The sequence below is a fragment of the Sebastes umbrosus genome, chromosome 12, assembly GCF_015220745.1.
Source record: "Sebastes umbrosus isolate fSebUmb1 chromosome 12, fSebUmb1.pri, whole genome shotgun sequence".
Classification (NCBI taxonomy): domain Eukaryota; kingdom Metazoa; phylum Chordata; class Actinopteri; order Perciformes; family Sebastidae; genus Sebastes; species Sebastes umbrosus.
The window spans coordinates 26,315,925-26,337,203 of record NC_051280.1 but is presented as its reverse complement, the minus strand read 5'-3'; the positions used below and the strand labels follow the sequence as shown (position 1 = coordinate 26,337,203).

The 21,279-nt window shown below is 41.6% G+C and overlaps 1 long non-coding RNA gene across 1 annotated transcript in view; it reads left to right on the top strand.

Moving 5' to 3' along the window:
• Positions 1 to 20,134, top strand: part of LOC119498185 — a 47,735-nt gene extending 27,601 nt beyond the window's left edge. Inside the window, exon 3 of the long non-coding RNA XR_005209072.1 lies at positions 19,278 to 20,134. This is a non-coding gene — a long non-coding RNA (uncharacterized LOC119498185). The remainder of the gene's footprint in view (positions 1 to 19,277) is intronic.
• The last annotated feature ends 1,145 nt before the right edge of the window (positions 20,135 to 21,279 follow it).

The window sequence follows — 21,279 nt, the reverse complement described above, 5'->3', positions numbered from 1 at the left end:
AGAGATGCTTATCTGTGTTAAGGTAGTGTTCTAAAAACGGCATAGTCTGCTCTACTTTTCTTCAGGCGATGTGATAAATTTAAGGACCGAATGAAAATTATTAGTGGGTCGGAGGGGGTTAGAAAAGGGGGAAGGATCAAATCATCAAAGTGCAATTGCAGGGAAAGATAGTGAGTCACCAGTTACAAGAAATGTCTTGCAAATCTTTACCGTCACACAGCTAATTGTAAACCATAAAGATGGTGGATAATCGAGTACTTTTCTATTTTCAGTAGATGCTCCATCTTTTAAACGCTCCTGTCTCAAGAGGAGGCAGCTGTCAATCACTCGCAAACTCCGATCAAACGGTCAAACTAGGCTGCGCTGATCAAATATGAATCAATATTCTGTTACTGTAATGCCTATTTCTCTCCTCAAATGTTTTCAGAATCATCTTGTAGTGTACTGTTTAGCTGTAAAATGAGAAAGTTTGCTCCGGCTGGTTGGCGGTGCTTGGTATTTCCTCAACTGATCTCAACATGGCTGCCAGGTCAAACACTTTCTCATTTTACAGCTAAACAGAACTATGCCCATTTTCAAAATTCATACATCATATTCTTATGGTCTAAGACAGTCCAAAGAAATATTTGCAAACATGAACAACTCAAATCCAAAAAACGTGTGTGAGTGGTAAAACTCAAACTTGTGATGTCATAGGGTATAAAGTGTGGAGCTGCTCCATAGACAATGAATAGGGAGAGATGTTATAGATAACACTGAGAGCATGCAGGGGAATGTTGTGAGTATATGGGAACATTTTCTGTTTCACAAGTGAGAACACTACAACAGAATAAATCTGATTTGGGTATAAAAAAGAAAACAAACATTCGTATGGATCCATAAAATCAGCCTCCACTTATTGTTTATGTAGCTGCTCCAGACTTTATACCCTATGACATCACAAGTTTGAGACTTTGAGACAGAGGAACTCATGTTCACAAATATTTAATTGAACTTTCCTCTTGCCATGGAAATAACATATTGAAATTCTTAATTTGGGTAGTATTCCCCTTTAATGCATCAGTAATAATACTCTAATAATATAATATATAACACTCACAGGTTGTATGTACATTTTTGATACATTGTCTATATATAAATGTAATATTGTTATCAGAATGGCCTTCATCAGACACATCAGGTGTAAAGAACTGAATTATCTCTACTACTACTGAGCAAACTCCATACTGATGAAGACTAATAGATGTGGCTGAAAGCTCCAAAAAAAGCTCCACTAGCTTGTGCTCAAAAAAAATTTCATCAATCTTTTATTTCTAAGGACAATGTTGGGTCTTTGTTTAGATAAGGGATTAGGTTGGATGCCAGAATATTAAGATGTTCCTGAGAGCTGAGTAATAAACTGTAACTGGAAACGTCTGAGGTCATACAGCCTCTTTCTCTTCTTTGGTATTTTTCAACCTGTTTTCTCATGCTTTTGAGTCCAACTGACTAATCAGAACAACAATTTCTGAAATAGGTCCAGTATTGAGGGAGAACGCTGTAGACGGCAGCTGCTCACAGGCTGCAATATGGTGCAATTGGGGCAAGCTGGCACCGTCATTTACATCCACTAAAAGTGATTGTTTTTGCCATGATTGCCAGGCTCTGATTGCTATTTTAAGTGTCTGACATTACGGAAAGAGTCTCGCTCAAGGAGAAGTCTCGTTGTGAAATCTGGCGAGGTGACGTGTTGCCGGAAGACAGCGGTGGAATAGTGGAATACATCCATGGTGGAAACGCGAGCGTCAGCCAGGCAGAGTTTGTCGTGTTGGAGTACAGAAAGCGTAGCTTAGTGTTATCTAAAAGATTTTCAATGTCATGGCTGAATATTTAGATGATTTCCACAATGTGGATGAGGTCTTTTAATTCAATGGCAGCCCGTATTAATTTGAGCACGAGTATACGGATATTCAGATTTCACAACGAGACTTGGACACAATAACGAACAGACCAGATCAAGCGAAAGGTAAGCAAATTTCTCTGTAGGGTCCTTTCCATAATGTTGTCAGACACTTTTAATAATCTGAGCCTGTCAGTGGCAAAAACAAGCACTTTTGATGAACGCAACGTTACATTAACGCAGCTTGTTTCATGGCTGCCATCTACAGCGTTCTCCCTCAATGCTGGACCAATTTAAAATTAGTCATTTAGAAGACAAAAACATGAGAAAATAGGGTCTAGGTTGAAAATTTCCCCTTTAAGAATTGAGTTTGAGTAACTGAGCATTGTTTGTGCCGTGTAAGCATCATATGAGTTACGCTAAAAAGTGTCGTTTTCTGTGTATGTGTCAGCTGAGTACATATGAGTAATATGTTTATTTATCCCTCCACTTTCTACGATTTGTCACAGCTAATCCCAAACTTTCCCTCGTGCCCTTTCGTCCTTAAACAACATTAGCACCAGTGTGCTTCTTTTTGCCGTTTGCCGCTGCTTGCAGCTATGTATTTATGTTTGAAACTGTGAAATGGTCTACATGCCATGAGATGGCAAAGCGATCACAATATCACGCCTAAGTTGTGGTGAGCCTTGTGAGTAAGGAGACAGTCCTCTGGCTCTGGTTCAAGCCCCCCGAGGCAACAGGCATGAAACACTGAAACCCTGCATGACTCCATGTAGGGTTAACATTGGTCTGTAACAAAGACAGAAATGTTCTCTCTCAGGGATCATTAACATAAATATAAAAAAACCACCAAATTCCACATAAAAATAAAAAATATTTACATGACTTTGAGTGAGAGGGGTTTAGTAGAGTTTGGGCAAACTTAAAAAATGGGACTCAAAGGGACAAAATAAAGCTAATGTTGATCACAATCTTTAAGACATTTTGCTAATAATAATGTAACCTCATACTGTGAATACACAAAGACAACTAGCACTAAAAATCTCCTCCAGAGCCTTTTTTTTAATTTTTATATTTGATGTCTTTTGGCATTAAGAGCTTAGTGTTATGTCCTCAAGATCAGTGTTGGGCAGTAATGCATTCCTTTGTAACGTGTAACAGTAATGTGATTACTTTTTCCAGTAACAAGTAGTGTAAGGAATTACAATTTGAAATTCAGTAATTACATTAATAGCCCAGTCGCCAGAATAAAATGTTGGCATTGTACGTTTCTTCAAATCACGGATATGTTCACGTATCTCTACGTTTCTGAACCAAAAATATGTTTCATTTCAACATTTTGACATACGTGTATATCACTGTTATAGTGTTTTATTACATGGCTTTATTGAATACTCGATTCTGATTGGTCAATCACGGCGTTCTACGGTCTGTTAGTTCTTTATAACAGAGTTATAAAGAAAGAGTGGACGCATTATGATGTTGGACTCCGGCAGACCGTTTTTGTTTCAAATTATTGATTTCTTAAATAAGTAGCCGTGTAATAAGCGGGATAATGTACAGCGAGCGGGTCATTGTTGTGAAATAAACCCCTTCAGGGTTAATGCAAGATGCTGTCATGCTTTATTTCACAACAACGACCGGCTCGCTGTTGCCTTGTTTGCCGTCTTACTGGAAGTTTGTTGGAGAGTTGATATCAGTTTGAGTCCCAGTGTGTTCAGTGGACAGAAGACAGACTTGTCCGGTAGTTATTTGCTAGCTTGGTACAGCGGCTGGAGGTCTGGAGATGCTGTTAGCCAACACCGAAAGAACAGAAATGCGCCTCCTGGTATCTCCAAAGTTGTCTTATTTCAGGCTGGTCTCATACACCGTTCATAGCTATACCTACGAAAAGAAATGCACTGTAATGCGTGTATATGCCACAAAATCAATTTGTGTGTAACTAACGTAATCGTGAACCGAGAAATATGAAAAGGGACAAACGAGGAGGTCAGTTAAGTAAGATATTTTAAGCCAAACCACGATCTTTTTTTAAGCCTACCTAAGTAGTTTTCTTGCCTTAACCTAACTAAGTTGTTTTCCTGCCTAAGCCTTACCAAGTCGATCTTTTCCTCAACCTAACTAAACAGTTTTCTTGCCTAAACCTAAGGAAGTTGTTTCCTGTGAAGACGGAAGTTTATTTTGAAAAGACTGTATACATGTAACGAGCGGAAGTTGACACGTGTTGCTGGACATTCGTAGGAAAACTAACGAAAAAGCAGGAATAACTTTTTTGTAATATCATACGAACCGTTATATGAGAATATGTTGCTTATTTAAATGTTTTCTCTTAGCTGGCTTGCTAACTATTAACTGCTCTTGCTATAGAGGAATTAATTAATTACTTTTCTAATGAGTCATTTGTAATTTGTAATGTCATTTTATTGATTATATTTGTCAAGTAAGTTGCCCAACACTGTTCACAAATCCGTGCTAAAATAGTCTAAGTGACTCCACTAGTTCACTACTTTCAAAGAAGCCCTGACATCAATGATTTAGCGGTCACTCAAACTCATGTTTTACTATCTCCTTTATTAGTAACAGACTGTTATCGCTCTCGTCTGATAATGACTGATGTCCCAATGAACAGATTTACAATTTAACGCAAAAGAGGGTCTTTCTTCTCAGCATTGACTCTTTTTCTTTTATGAGAGGATTTCACCTCACCCAAAGCTAGTTAAAGCTAGTTTCTTATATCATCTTCAGATATACAAGATCCAAACAAGCACAAAGGGCTGACTTGTTTTGAACAAGTGGGGGATTCATTACCCTCAGTGTCAACAAGAGGGCATCTTACCTAACACACAATACAGCCTCTGAACCTACTCTGTTGGACGCAGGACATCCTCACTTTACAACTGAATTATAGCTCCTGCCGGTGTGTTTTTATGCATACATCTTGTATGTGTCCTTGTCCCCAAGAGCCAGAGAAGGCTGACCTCTGCCCCGCGGCCTCGTTATCTGGTTGGTGGGTTAATAGGGAGTAATTAGCGGCCATTTTATTAGCCCTAAAAAGAAGCATCTCCTGGTTCGTTCTTCACTCTATCAATCATTTGTTCCCTCTGCTTGGTCCTCAAGTGTCGTTGTCCTTTAATTTCCACTGGAACCTTTTGACAAATTGTATTTGTGTATCCACTAAGAAGGAAGCTTCTGTTTCTGACAAATAAATATTCAGGTCTTTTAGAAAGAAATGAACCGCGGACTCCCTCTGACGGTGGACTTTCTGGAAAACCAGGCAGATTTCTGAGCATCACATCAGTTCATCTGCTGTTGAGTGTTTAGTCACTCTGGTCAAAGAAAAAAAGTACATGAAAGTCTTAGAGTTTTAAAAGAAAGAAAGTCTTAAAGACTGTCCTGTTTGGACATAATATATCAGCCTGTCCTCAGATCATAAAAAAGAACAATTTTATAAGTAAATGTCTTCAAGGTGTCCACCATCTGCGTCAAGGACAGAGCACATGTTTTCTGTCCCATCGCCAGAGGTGAGACATCTTGAATATGATCCTGCAGAGAGAGAGAGAGAGAGAGACAGAGAGAGAGAGAGAGTAGTGCACCGGCAGCTTTCTGTGTGTGATTTCCTGTTAATTCACGGTGATGAGTATTTAGTTTAACACTTTCAGACAGTCTTACTGAGAGGCATTCATGGTGTTGCAGCCAGTTGTACACAGTTAAAGTGCCAGCAATAGTCGTGTAAAGACAAAAGAAAGAGCTTGAGAGAAACGTTCAAATCCTGCCCATTCTCTCACCACCTGGTCAATCATGAAGCGGCTGGACCGTCGGTTTTGGAAAGTTCCAGAAATTGTCAGGCGTAACCGTTCACCGCCCCAAGCGGCGGTTGTTGACGCGCCACCTGTGCCCCTTCACGCCACTGACGTTGTTGCGTTACGTTGTTGCGTTACGCTGTTGCGTTACGCTGTTACGTTACGCTGTTACGTTACGCTGTTATGTTACGCTGTTACGCTGTTACGTTACACTTTTACGTTACACTTTTACGTTACGCTTTTATGTCACGGTTTTACTTTGCGTTACGTTGTTGCGCTACGTTGTTGCGCTACGTTGTTGCGCTACGTTGTTGCGCTACGTTGTTGCCCTACGTCGTTGCCCTACGTCGTTGACCTACGTCGTTGCCCTACGTTGTTGCGTTACGTTGTTACGTTGCGTTGTCACATTACGTTATTACGTTATTATTTTAACACAAACCATGATCTTTTTTCTAACCGTAACCAAGTAGTCAACAATCTTTTCCCAACATTAACTACGTTGGTGTCTCTCAACATTGTGCGTTTCTGCATGCGTGATACGAGGCTGATATGAAACATATCTATGAAATGTTTTCTGGGTTCAGAAACGTCCACATTCAACGTATCCTGTGATTTGCATGAACGTACAATGGCAACTTTTTTTCTGGCAACTGGGTTGCTAAATGACTAATGATTTAACTTTAAAAGGCTTGCAGTCATATTGTAACTATAAGGCTCTTCCACACTGATAGGTGCTGTTGTAGTTGCCATTACAGAATAGCGTTGTTACACAGGTTGTAAAATGCACCCGTCTGTGTCCTTTACCCCTCTAACCATCTCCAGGGTGTGACTTTCCCCTCTTTTGAGAGGAAAAAAAGGAGACATTGTGCCCCTCTGACGCTCCTCACATCAACATTAGGCACCGATGAAATGACTTAACTGCAGGCCTCGGGCTACCTCTGCACCCAGGATGCAGCGCTGCGTGTGCTCTTGTGTGTGTGTGTGTGTGTGTGTGTCATTGTGCGTGTTTGTTCCCCCTTAGGCCATCTTCTTTTCTCTCTTTCCCTCTCTTTCTGGTCGTCCTCCTGTGATAACGGCCCATTAACACTGAGCCCCTTCTTGACATTGACACAATACGCTCTTTTGTGTGTGCTTCTGCTGTCTAAAGGTCTTCCCCAATTTTTCAAAAGAGCAAATACGCCATGAGTAACAGAACACACACACACACCGCTAACAGCGAGAAAAACCTGCTGATCTTTCACAAGCACTTCACAGAGAGAAGAAAAGACAGAGAGAAGTTTATCTAAATAGTAAGACATGTAGTATCTGCACTGTTGCTTGGATACATGTGTAATTTTTTTAGGGCGCCAAGCTGGAAATCTTCCACATTCTGCACATGAAAGGACGCAGTTGGTTGGCATCCGCGGCTGCTGTGTGAGTACACACAGATGCAGAGGGTCGCACAGGAAAACACACAGATGTTCAGACTCAGAGTAAAGACAACATGTTGACTATGATAGAAAGATATGATGCCATCGGCTTTCACATGATGTGTGTTTTGAATGCATGTATTTACTGTATGTGCTTTGGGTGACAGATGTTTAATGTCCATGTGACTAAACCTTTGTGCAGTGATTCAAACTGTCTGCACGTCTTTTTTTCCCCCCACAGTGGTCGTCCTTCTTTCTCTTAGATCTCTCCGCTACACATGAATTCCTACACTCTATCCTTTGGACTTTTCCCCCATAAAGATATCACACCGCATAGCCTCCCTTCTTCTGCGTATATTATTTCTTCTCCACTCCCTCCCTTCTTAAAGGAAAGATTAATGTTTACTGTCTCGGTTGCTCTCCTCCCCGGAAGGCCGTTGTGTTTATTTGACATGTGGCCTCACAACAACAGCAGCGCCGCCACCAGCGTGCGAATCGATTAAAGACACGCTTTCACCTTGGACGGGGTCAGGATCCCCCACCCAAGCCGTGCTTATCTTCGCAAAAGACAACAATGTAGTCTCATCCGGCGGGAGGAGAAAGCAGTTGAACAGCAATTTTGCTCCAGTGTCAACGTCTTCTGGACATGAGACATGTGCGAGCGAGGGAGTTATAAAGGATTCACCACGGGGGAGTGTGACTTCTCCTAATTCAATTTCTCCCTCTCCGTCCTCTCACAGTAATTAAACCGGTTAAAAAATAATTATTACACTATTCATCCCCCTAGCAGTGAAACTTAACGCATGATAGTCTTCACATGGTGTAAGCAGTGATAGAGCAGCTTAGTGCATGTAATATGACACAAAGGAGGCTCTCTCTCTCTCACACTCACTCTCTCTTTCTGTTTCTCACACATTCTGCACAGTCATCAGGCTGTCACCTTCATTTGCAGAAAACAACATATTTGCTCATTTTTTTTCAACACAAACAGCACAGCTAACTCTCTGTCTCACAGCTGACCCCGTTCTCCTCATCTTTCAAAACATCTATGGTGTAAAAACAAACAGATTAGGGGAGACCGGGGAGAACACTGGGTTAGTTGTAACACTGTCAGTTTGACCAATGTTTTCAATATTGTACACTCCCGCTATCTTTTTGAGCTCTCAGGAGAAGCGGCATGTCTCTGTGAGCAACATTATGGATTTTACGACCTAAAAACTGATCTTCAAAAAAAAGAAAGTAAACAGTTTTATCAGGATTATGTTTTGCCTAGCGTTCATTGTATTGTAGATACCACAGCTTGACTTACAACGCCTGCACCCCAGAGGCAGCAATCTGCATTTACCATAACTGTGACAGTGATTGAACCCTTATGGTACATGTCCACAGGGGCGTTTTTTTATAGCGAGGAATCGCCTCGCCTTTCGGCATTGGACGGTTGATGGGCTGCCACTAGACACAAGGCACCTCATTGGACGAATGCTGTCCCCCGTGGGCTGCTGCTCCCAGCTTTCAAACCGGAACCAACATGGCGGCTCGTTTGGAAACTTTCTTCTCTTATATCAAGAAAATAGTTCACCAAAATATGTTTCTGAAAACATTTTATGCGAGAAATAAGCCATGCAGTTGCTAAATCGTAACGCGTTAATAACGCGTTAAAGCAAATTTGTTTTAATGCCACTAATTTCTTTAACGCATTAACGCAACTTGTGATTTTTTAAGTTGTAGCGGGCTCAGTTTTAAAGCTAGATAATGGTATCATATGAAACTAGAAATCTAAGGAATCCATTGGTACCAACCATGTCATACTAGCTTATCGGGAAGGAGGCTAAATAACGCTCCAAACTTGCGCCAGATTTTGGCGAGGAAAAACTGGCATGGCCATTTTCAAAGGGGTCCCTTGACCGATGACGTCAAGATATATGATTGAAAATGGGTTCTATGGGTACCCACGAGTCTCCCCTTTACAGACATGCCCACTTTATGATAATCACATGCAGTTTGGGTCAAGTCAGCACACTGACACACTGACAGCAGTTTGCCATGTTATGAGTTGAGCATATATTTTTTATTCTAAATGCAGTACCTGTGAGGGTTTCTGGACAATATTTGTCATTGTTTTGTGTTGTTAATTGATTTCCAATAATAAATATATACTTGCATTTGCATAAAGCAAGCATATTTGTCCACTCCCATGTTGATAAGAGTATTAAATACTTGACAAATCTCCCTTTAAGGTACATTTTGAACAGATAAAAACTGTGTAATTAACTATATTAATCTATATAGCTCCACATATCTGTTGGTACTGTCCTTGCAGTGTTCTGGTTTCAACTTCTAGCCTGGGTGAAGAGCAGATGGTAGGCTAACAGGACTATGAAATACAAACCAAATGTTATTGCCCTTTCTGCATTCCTTTTGGGGGAGTTTAATATACTGAATGCATAAAGTATCAGTAACATCCTTCTGATACTGATTTGCTTGTGCAAAAGCAGCTGCATTTCAGTTGTTTTGAAAGTCCTTTTTTGGCCACGCGTGGTTCTCTTTTTCTGCATCTCCTCCTTTGGGATTGTTTTAATTTGAAGTGGACAAATCAGGACAGGAAAACTGCTTTTATCTTTGTTTATCTAATCAGATTTGTGTGTCTCCACTCCCTATAATATTATTTTTATGTGTTGTATGTTAACGACGGGATAACAGTTACAGCTGGAGAATTTGGGCATGTGGTGGACAGGCTGGCGGTCCGTGGAGACAACTACAAGCGTAATATGTTTCAGATGAGATGGAAATGAGTTGTTTTGCCATCATGGCCACAGACTGCACACGTCAATCCAAAACAAACAGGTTTTCATTGAGCATCACACCCACAACTTTGGAGTCCAAGCATAACTTCCAAAATAGAGGAAATCCTTATGCTAATTTCAACAGACTCGTACGAGAATAAGAACAATTGATCCCTGATGTGATAAAATGCATTACATGGTAACCATTTAGGGAGTACATAGTTGCTTTGGACAACTATTAGTTTTCAGTTCAAGCATGCTGGAGAGGTTACAGAATGAATTTAAACCACACTAATGGCATGGCACTAAGTGGTTTATCAGTGCATCTCTTTGGTCCAGACCTACATGTCTCAACAGCTACTAGATGACCTATCAGACCTTGGTGACACCCTGAACTAATCCAGTGAAATATCTCAACATCTAGTGGATGTAATGGCTTAACATTTTGTGCAGACATTCATGGTTCCCAGAGGATGAAGCCCAATGACTTTGGCCATCCCCCAGACTTTTCCTCTAGCGCCACCATGACATTGATATTTGTGGTTTTAAGTGAACTATCTCAACAACTATTGGATGGATTGCCATGACATTTTTTACACGCATTCATGTCCCCCTCAGGGTGAATTTTAATAACTTTGGTGATCCCTTAACTTTTCCTCTAGTGTCAGCATCAAGGTCAAAATCATGCTAACTAGCATGTGAACGGTTGTCAACGGCAAGAGACAAATAATGTTTTGATCCCGTTTGAATTGCTCACATCCGACTTTTGTCAATTTAAAAGATAATTTTGCAAGTCAAGAAAGTCGCAGTTTGTCGTAGTATAATATAGTTTTGTGTGAAACTGCTCAGTGAACTACATCTCTCGTCTCGCACAATGTACGTCACCAACACTATCTAGCTAGCTAACTTATATGTTCCATGCACAAATGTAATTTTACCTGATGTGTTTTATCAGCGTCACCTGGTATTTTTATCAGCTGGGAGGCGAAATAATGAGCTAGACCCGTTGATCATAGTACTGGGAGTACATCCCAGTATGAAACACACATCGGATCGTAGCTTCAACGAGAGAGACGTCACTTACGCGACTTTTGGGTTTGCAGTCTTTCTAATTACGTATTTTTCGTCCATTCTGACTTCAACATTTTTACATCAAATTGTGACTTTCTTGACTTGGAAAATTATCTTTTAAATTGACAAACATCATATGTGTGACTCATGTCACAATTCAAACGGGATCAAAAAATAGTTTGTCTCTCGCTGTTGTCTACTGTTGATATTTTTTCCGAAATAAAGTCCCATGGTAGTCCACCAGAAGAGACGGGACTTCACCTCTCAATACCTGCTAAACTTCAGCATGTTACCATTGGATGCGGTGAGCATGTTAGCATGCCAATGTTAGCATTTAGCTTACCGTTGCGCCGAACATGCACATCTAAAGGATTTACTTTCAATGAGTAAGTATATCCTTTTAATGCTGCTCATGCTCAAGCTGTCCAGTTCTTTTTCTGGTAATTCCCGACTATCTGTGCTCTTCTTACATGAGAGAAAGTTCAGTGTCGTTCTGATTGTAACAGGCTGGGAGGATAAGGAGAGAGTGATGAGCAAGAGAGAGAGAGAAAGACAAACACACTGTAAGTAAGTTAACATTGGAATGGGGTCTTAATAACAAGATTGGTGATGCATGCCTCCCATTACAGCTTCAGTGACTCTGTCTGTCTAAGTGTGTGTATGTGTGTGTGTGTGTGTGTGTGTGTCTGTATTTTATTATACCGTAAATTAGTACCAGGATGAGAATGGTAAAAACAAACAGTGAGTACTGGTAGGTCATATACACATGTGCACTGCACATCTGTTGGACTACTGACAAAACGAGAAACACAGCAGTGCAAGACAGACCATTCATCAATATTAGTTGAACGATCGAGGTATGTTTATATCTGTGTGGGCTGAATGCAAACCAGTAGCAGGAGAGAAAAACTAACAAAATAAATGCCGACCTTTGCCATACAGTAACATGCCCTAAAGGGCGTTTTGTCTTAAACTCAATGATGTTTCCCAACCTCTGGTCTCTTAATGTTGTCTTTCCTGGACATTGCAGCCATTAGCACTTTTGTTCTTTTTTGTTAAGTCAGGTTTAAAAACTACAGATGTGGACATGCACATAACATTACATATAAAATAGGGTTCATAAACTGTATGTGAAAGTATAAATTAGATCATTTCCAAGTTGTTCCGCAAAGAAATTGCTGAATATTATTGTACACGGAAGAAGTTTCAGTGTGGTTGCAATATGCAACCACACTGCCAGATGATGCCAAATCCTACACACTGCACCTTTTAAGCTGTTGTAACCAGGATTTCTTTTATATAATTAATGGATCAAAGGATTGTTTAATGTGAAAGGGGTCGCTTGTAGTGGCGAACCCACTGAGAGTCTCTGTAGTTCCCCTCAGCGTTACAGAGCTTTTTAGCATCTTTCAGCTCATTGTTTTGTTTTTTTTTGGCTGGCAACTGTTCTCATTCAGTCTCACCGCTGTCATCAGTGTTGTTTCCAGCAGCGGCAGGCAGCTGTTTTCGGAAAAAAAGCAAGCTACCCAGCACCAAACGGCTGACAGACACAGTTAGCGATTAGCTTGTGAACACAGTGGAGCATTTAGCAGCTCAAGAGACAGATATTTGCGTCAGGACTTGGTCGAGACCAAAAACAAAGCTAAAAGGAGAGTAAATATTGGACTTACATTCATCAGGTGGACAGAAGCACATCTCCAAAAGAATGCTAATTTTGCTCCATGTCTGCCTGATTTTAAATTGGCCTAAGTTTGCTAATACATTCACCAAATCACTCACCAAACATAGACCGAATCAAGCAATTTAAAACACACAAAATCACAAACACACAAGTAAGGGATTCCCTGTTAACCTAATAACCGAAACAGGCTTTAATTTGGCTCCTGCAGCCCACTTTAATATTAACGTATCACACGTAGTGTGCATGAAAGATTGCTCTTTGTGTGTGTGTGTCTCGGCCATGAAAGAGCAACCTCTTTAAAAAGTACACTGGCCTCTCTGTATGAGCAGATGTCAAATGGGGATGGGCAAGCTCAATAAGGACATAATTGTGTGACTTTAATTGGTGTTGCGACCTTATTGGAAAATAGTTTCAATAAATCCAGTTGCTTTCAGAGTTTGGGTGTTTGTTTCTGTGTGTCTGAATAAATGGGGTTTATAGAGCGCCGCCGTTCTGAGGGAGGAGGCTTGTGGCCTTTTGTCTTCCCAAACATTAGATCACCATTTTACAAAAGCAAGAAAAGATCAATTCTTAAAGCAGCAGTGGGTAGAAATGGAGCAAATATGATTTAAAAAAAATGTATTATTATAAATCGGTCACTATATCCTGACAGTAGTGCATGAGAGAGGTAATCTGAAAGAAATCATGTGCCTCTGTGTCCTCCAGTGCTCCTAATGACATCTGCAAGATTTCACAGACCGGAGGAAAACAACCAATCAGAGCCGAGCAGCTGTCAATCACTCACAAACTCCGATCAAACGGTCAAACTAGGCAGCGCTGATCAAATCTGTATCAGTATTCTGTTATTGTAATGCCTATTTCTAGCCTCAAATGTTTTCAGCTGCAATTTTGCAATATGGGGCGACAGTAGCTAAGTCCGTGGGGACTTGGCTTGGGAACCGGAGGGTCGCCGGTTCAAGTCCCCACATGGACCAAGTACTGAGTGGGAACCGGTAGCTGGAGAGGTGCCAGTTTGCCTTTTGGGCACTGCCAAGGTGCCCTTGAGCAAGGTACCAAACCCTCCAATGCTCGGGACGCCTGTCAGTGGCAGCCCCCTTGCTCCGACATCTATCCATTAATGCATGTATATAGGTCCTGTTTGTGCATGTATGTATTTCAGGCGTACGGTGTAAAAAAATAACAACAGAGTGAAAAAATGTAATTTCCCCTCAGGGGATCAATAAAGTATGACTTCTTCTCCTTTTCTTCTTCTTCTTCTTCTTCTTCTTCTTCTTCTTCTTCTTCTTCTTCTTCTTCTTCTTATTCTTCTTCTTATTATGCATAACACACAGTCTGAATGGGATAAGTAGGTTATCTGGGGTGTGATCAGAAGACGGTTTGCCAAGATCACAATTTTGGCGTGTTCTTTAAAAATGTGAGTTTCCTGCCAAACAGCCAATGATCGTGTCAGACTGCACCTGTGGAGTATGTGTGTGTGTGTTTTAAGAGAGAGAGAGTTGTGATAGGCTTCTCACTTCGGATAGTCTGCAGCAACAGTGGTACGATTGTTCCCTCAGCAGCGTGATATGAAGCCTCATGCCTTCACAAGACATGTGACTCTTATTTGGTTGAGAAAGGAAAAGAGTTATACTGTGTCTATCTCTCGTTCTCCTTCCATGTGTACACACTGTGTGCGTGTGTGTGTTATTGATCTGGGAACCCGTACATCGCCTGGCCTAGTTGGTTAATTCGCCACAGTGGTGGGTTGAACTCATGGTCGACCGTAATGTACAGCACGAAGCCACTCGGTGGGAAAATGTCTTCTTGACTGCAAGAAAATAGCAAAAGTGGCACAAATTCAGTATACACTCCTAATATTAGCAACTAAGACTGAAATGTTGAGAATACGCTTTCAACTCCTGCATTATTTAAGAGTGTTCGAGAGGCAACTCGATTGGCTGGCAGGCAGGCAGGTGTTTGCTTATCCACGAAAATGCAGTGAGTCCGCACCAGTGTTTGTGAGTTTTTTTTCTCTTTAAACTCTCCAATGACATGGAGCTCACACAGATTTAGTGAAAAATGCTTAAATCCGTCAAGTACAGTGACGAATGTGACTCTCGCTGCAGATATTAAGGCTGCACAAGCAGTATAGCACACAGACGAAGTGGCGCTTTGCAAACAGTATCTAAGTTGGATCAGGAAAAATGTTTGGATTCAACAGTAAAGTTTCCTTTCAATAATCAGTCTATCTGAGTCAATGAAAAATACCTTAGATTTGTGGAAAGAAGGTGTGGAATTACATATCGGTGACAAATGAAAGTAAAACTAATCTAAAGTGCTGCGATGTGTTCGGCCACCCATGAGCCGAGTCTTTGGAAACCCACACATTGGTCCAAAATCTCCCGTTGGTGTTCAACTGGGTTGAGATCTGGCGACTGTGAAGGTCAAGTCCTGCGACCCCCCTGAATGGAATTATCTGTAACACTTCATTTTACAGGTCCGCAAATTTCATGGTAATTAGGTGATAATTAGCGAGTAACCTATTTGAAATTTCATTTGAAATTACTGCCAAATTACCCCAAATATTTACCTCAAAATGTATCGGAAATTAATTTATTATAAACATGATTTAATTATTATATTCTGCTATTTCCCAATAGCTGGTAATTGATTTAATACATTTCCAGGAAAAGAATACAAAGTTAATTGATGTGCTTTATTTCCATGTTAGCTAACATTACTGCCAAGCAGCTGAAATATAGAGTGATATTGTGCTTTTAGCTGATGTGTGTCGCCTCACTGTTTTGAGCTATGCTCGTTCATGTCTATGTAGTGCGAGCACAAGCGCGAGCATCAGGGCGCTGACTTTCGTTGACGTAACGTCCACAGGTGTCGCGGTTAACAAGCAAATTCTGATTCTGAATCCCTTTTAATTTCGTAGGAGACGGGGATGCTTGCATAATAACGTATCATTAGTTTTAGAGCGTCACCATATAAGCCAAACTCATCATCTTATTATAGAAATATCTTTGCGTTCACTGTTCTGCTTGAGATTCTGGTTTTAGTTTGAGTGACTGAGAGTAAATATTGCATCGGCTAATATTTGCAGGCATCTGGCATCACAACATCTTTCCGGTGTTACCTCGTTCTGTAGACTGTTCTCAAGTCAAAAAAATGTCAGGGCCAATAACCCTTTGTCTCGCAGCCCATTTGTGTCTTGAGTCCTTGGCACAGCGGTTGACAACCACTGTCTTAGAGGCTTCATATGGATGCTAATTGGAGCGCAGCAGAGAATCCTAACATGTGTTGCATCCTCTCCTCTCTTCCACCGATCCCCTTTCTCTTCTTGTCATCTTCTATTCTCTTTCTTCAGGCACTCAACCTCAGCTTCCGGTTCCAATAAAGTTTTCTCCAAATCTCCCCGTTGACTCCATCTAACATCTCACTCCATCAGTTCATTTTTTATCCCCAATCCCCACCTCAGTTACACCGTTCTCTCCCACCTCCTCCCACTTTATCCCTGTAAAAAAATAAAAATGGGTGAACAGCAGCTTCAGACTGTACAGTGTGTATGAGGGAGGGCACCGGTGTCAGTGAGCAATCCCACTAACGCCACTAACACACATCAGAGCGCCCGTGTGTTTGTATGGATTGTGCATGCTGTGCCTGCTGTGCCTGAGGGCAGGGAATTTTAAGTCAGGCGTCCAAGGAAACTGATACTGCTGAATATTTGAATATTTATTCCTTATCAGAAGCTGGGATATTAATGAGGGTAGCTGTGACTGAGCGGGTTATGGAGAGAGAGAGACAGACAGAGTCTGGCGGTTGGGGACAGGCAGATGGTGTGTTTACTCCTCTGTTTTCATGTCTTAGCTGGAGGAAAGCTCATGAGCTCTGCCTAGTGTTGATCCTCCGGAATTACATAAGACTGAACACGTCTAACAAGGACGTGGTGATGTTGTGATAGGATGCCAGTATTCCCTGCGCATCTGCAGTCTTTTTTTTTTTTGCTAACCCAGATTTTGAATGCAGTCTCCAGAAATAAGGAGGATAACCCGAGAACAAGAAGGGAAAACCTGCTGTAGATTCCCACAACCATTTTTAGAAAGAGCTATGAAAATATTACAGAACTATAAACACTGTAAAAATATAATAGAGTTACTATAAAGTCACTGCTAACCACCAGAGCAACCCGGTCTCACGGGAAGAGGAAAAGCACGACACTCCACGAGTCATGAGGACGCATTTTAGGCTCTTTGCATGTCATTTGTACGCCTCATTCACATGTCATTTGTACACCACGCAACAAAACTACAGTAAAGTCTGCAGTTATGTTGAGGCAATAAAACCAAGCACTTAGGTTTAGGGAACAAAACCACTTTAGGTTTAGGAAAAACGTCATGGTTAGGCTTAAAATAGGCTAAATACGGAGCCTAAACTAAGTGAAATACATACGGAAACAATGTAAGTACGGAATTTACGTAACAAACATCACTAAAAAATATGTGAGTAACATCAAAACAAAACACGGTTTGTTTGACCCATTCACCTCCCCACCCACTCGCCATAAGCAGTCTTTCTTGCTTTTCATTCTACGTCACTAGCTCTGAGCGTAGAATATTTACATGGATGCGCTTACATTGCAGTCAATACAGACTAGGGGAGACCGGGGGCAACTGTAACATCTCAGATTTGCACTTTTAATGCATGCGCATAATCGTGTCATTCATACACCTTTTTGTGCAAACGGACTGACCAGAGACACAATTACTCCCCTGAAGGCGTAAAAAAGGACGGAAAATATGCTCACTCACAGAGTTAAATGTGAAGATTGACACCACTCTCATTTCTGAGAGTGGTGTCAATCTTCACATTTAACTCCAGGCAAGAAAGATGCACATTTTATTTAAATAAGAGAAGAGGCGTAGTATAACTATTTCTTAAAAAGAACCAAAAGGTCAGTTAAACCATCGCTACAGATGTCACAGGAACATTAACGTGTCTTCATAAGTGACACAACTTAACTTTTCCCTGACTCTTGGAGTCACAGAGTCAAAGAAGCCAACACGTGGAACAAATCTCCCCTCCCCTTATCTCCTTTAACATTCACTCTGTTGGCCTGTTCCCGTCTTAATGGAACAATGCAGCAGCATTACCAGCGGCTCATCCTTGTGATCCTGTCTCCCCGGGGTCCCGGTCCCCTTCCAGTGGTGTGTAAATGTAGGTCGACTGCGCTGTGATTTAGCGGGCCTGTTGTTTGTTTGGATGAGGAGTTTTTGTCGAGATGAATCGTCGACTCAGGCACTTGAGCATGTTTTTTGGTTGTAATGGACAAGAACTGGACGCAACTTTTTCAAATTGTCTCTTAGTAATGATGATAGACAGCTGTCAAAATGCCGTGTAAAGATGCTACAGTGAAGTAGTGTGGTGAGGACACAGTGTGTTTTTATCCAACTGCTTTTATGCACATATTCTGTTTGTAAACACCGGAAATTAGAAAAAAAAAAAGTTGAACTATCACAAAAACGTTGAGGTGGAAAAGCTGGTGTATCGCTAAAAACAGAATGTGACCATGTGCAATGGAAACAAGGCGTACATGATGGATGTGACTTAAATGTCACTGAAGAGACAAATAGAAATACTAGAGAAAATAGCAGCAGATTTCTGTGTGTTTAAATCATTTAATGAAGCAACTCCTAATATTCATGGAACAGTGGTGGATGGAAATGCACATTCAAATTAACATTTTCTTTTGCGGATTTTCTGGAAATTCTGTTCAAATTTGTGCTACCTTTGGATAGAAACGTTTGTGTCTCTGTGGTTTCTCAACCGGGACAGGAATAGTAAGACATTTTGGGAAATGTGCTTTTTCAGCTTTGTGCTGAGAGCTAGATGAGGAGATTGATACCACTCTCATGTCTGTATGCTAAATAGAAGCAACAGCTGGCAACTGGTTAGCTTAGCCTAGAATAAAGACTGGAAACAGCTAGCCTGGTTCTGTCAACAAAAACAATCTACATAGGGAGCGGGTCCTCTTCACAGAGTCCGCCATGTTTCTACAGTAGCTCAGAAAGGAAAAACCAAACACTGGCTCTAGCGAGAGCCTTTCGCATTTTTACGTTACCTGAAGGCCACCGTAGTTCTACGTGAGCCGCAAAGTGCAAACCCATGGTACCGCCAGCCGCCGTCTGTCTTCCGTTGCTCCTAAAGTAGTGTCATTATTGTAAGGATGGCCTCTGAACGAGGCAAACAGTGTGACCACGGTTTTGCACTTGGCGGCTCATGGTCTTGGAAAGGGAGGATTGAGCGGAGGAGTACTCAGCTAGTTGCAATCTGCAACCACACCAGTAAATGCTGCCAAATCCTACACACTGTACCCTTAAGTTCTCTCACTCAGCAATGATGTCTCCCTAACCCTTCAGATCTGGCTGCATTCATAGCCAGTAAGTTATAATCTCAGCTCTGCAGTGTTTCCTCCGATACTTCAGTTACTATTTGGAAAAAGTACAAGGATAAAAAGACCTTCAGAGTAGATGTGTGTGTGTTGGTGGGGACAGCCATCACAGGGAATGGTTGTAGTAAATGGGTCAGATGTTATATTTGGCTTGTTACCTCCATTGAGGAAAGCCCAGCGAAGCCTTCATCTCGTGACAGAGACAATCTTTATTTCTCTAGGTCGCCCCCCCCCTGCCGCTGGGACTCAACTAGGCGGATCAGGGACGACCGCTCGGTGTAGGAGGATCCCCTCGCGGGACCTCTCCCCAGCACTGGCTGGCCCTCACCGGGTGCATTTCCTCCGTGGCGGTGCGCAGCGACAGGTGTTACACCGAAATCTGTGACCGCAGAGAGCCAGCAACACGAGGTCACCATTTCTGACGGCTGTCGTCAGAAAATGTGACCACCCACTGTACCTGTATAATAAACAAGGCAAGTACGTGACAGAAAACACACAAAATGAAATTGTTAAAAAATATAAATGTATTTTAATATTAATGTAATTGAAAGATATATTCACAAAACTCTAAAAGAAAAGTAAACTAAAAGTACAGTGGGGTCACATTTTCTGACGACAGCTGTTAGAAATGGTGACCTTATGCGTCGCTGGCTCTCTGCGGTCACAGATTTCGGTGTAACGCCGGCTTTAGGTCAGCCTTTAAAGGCCCGGGATGAAGGTGGCTCATACAGCCCCCCTTGCCTGGACCTCGCTGCTTCCCGGGCCGTGGACTTGGTGCTCGCTGCACCCTCTCTCCCTACGGGGAGGCACGGGGCCCCTGTCAAGGTGCGACTGGGGTGGACTGTCCTCAATGCGCCGATGCTCTCAAAGCGCACAAGTTTGATGCATATTAAAATGTACAAAATGTTCTGCTCGGGGAGCAGGTGCCCGGACCCACCTGAAAACTCCTGTATTTTTTCAAATCACAATATACATCATAGAAAAAAAAATATTGCAATGTCAGTTTTTTTTCCAATATCATGCAGCTTTACACACCATAGGGGTGCTATCATCCATCCATCCATCCATCTATCCTCTATACCCGCTTATCCTTTCTAAGGTTACAGCAGGCTGAAGCTCATGCTGGGCCCAGATACATCAGGTCATCTTTCCAACAACAATCGCACAATGCAATGCGTCACATTTTATAGATACAAAAAAATAATCCATATCAGTATCAAGTGTGGAGCATTCATGTGGTTCCTTCCTATTATGATGACAGAATTCTTAAATAATAATTGGCCAGTTAAAGGGATAGTTCGGATCTTTTGAAGTTGGGTTGTATCAGGTACTTCTCCGTAGTCGGTGTATTACCTCCAGTAGATGACGGTCGGCACGCCCCCTAGTTTGGAGAGGCAGGCGGGAGAGGCAAAGTAATGTACTGCTGTGAACGGGGCCAACAGCAAAATGTGTTTTAGCCACCTAAAAGAAAGGCCTTCAAATATTTTCAAAGCTAAATTCAAGACTCAAGACTTTCTTCAAAGCCACCGAGCAGCGTATAGATAAGTTTCACTTTCAGTTCAGTTCCCTGTCGGAAAATATTCTAAATAAAGAACATGTGGGCCTTTCTTGTAAGTGGCTAAAATGTGTTTTGCTGCCGGCCCCGTCCACAGCAGTAGACCTACTTCATGGTTTTTTATTATCTTCTAGCCATCTCTACAATATTCCTGCAGGGACTTACTGTGATATTTGTCTCCTTCTAGGATTTACTATAGAATAACTCTGATGTTTTTCAGGGAAAAGAGTTCCTAAAGCATCATTTGACATTTTTCGCAGGATCTATCGCCTCCCTTTGTTTGAAATCCTCACTTTGTCAGCTTGTTGTTCACAGACCAAAGACGTCGCTGTACAATTTATCACAATATTCACTACAGGCACAATTTCAAATTGCAGAAGGCTGCACTTTTTTTTTTTTTTCTCTGGGAGAAAGATGTTTCAGACAGCTTCCTACGTGAGGTGTTTTGATGTTATGCAGAATCTGTGGCCTGTAAACAATGTTATTTTCAGGAGGGGAAAATCAGTCAAACTAAGCACCCGGGCATTTTTCTGAGCATCTTTCAAAAGCTGAGAAAGAAAAACTGTCCTGTTGTATTTCAGCCCGTATCTCTACTGCAATATTGAGCAAAATGGCAATAGGCCTGTGATTTTTTTTTTTTTATTTCTTTGTCAGCACTGTGCAGCCCA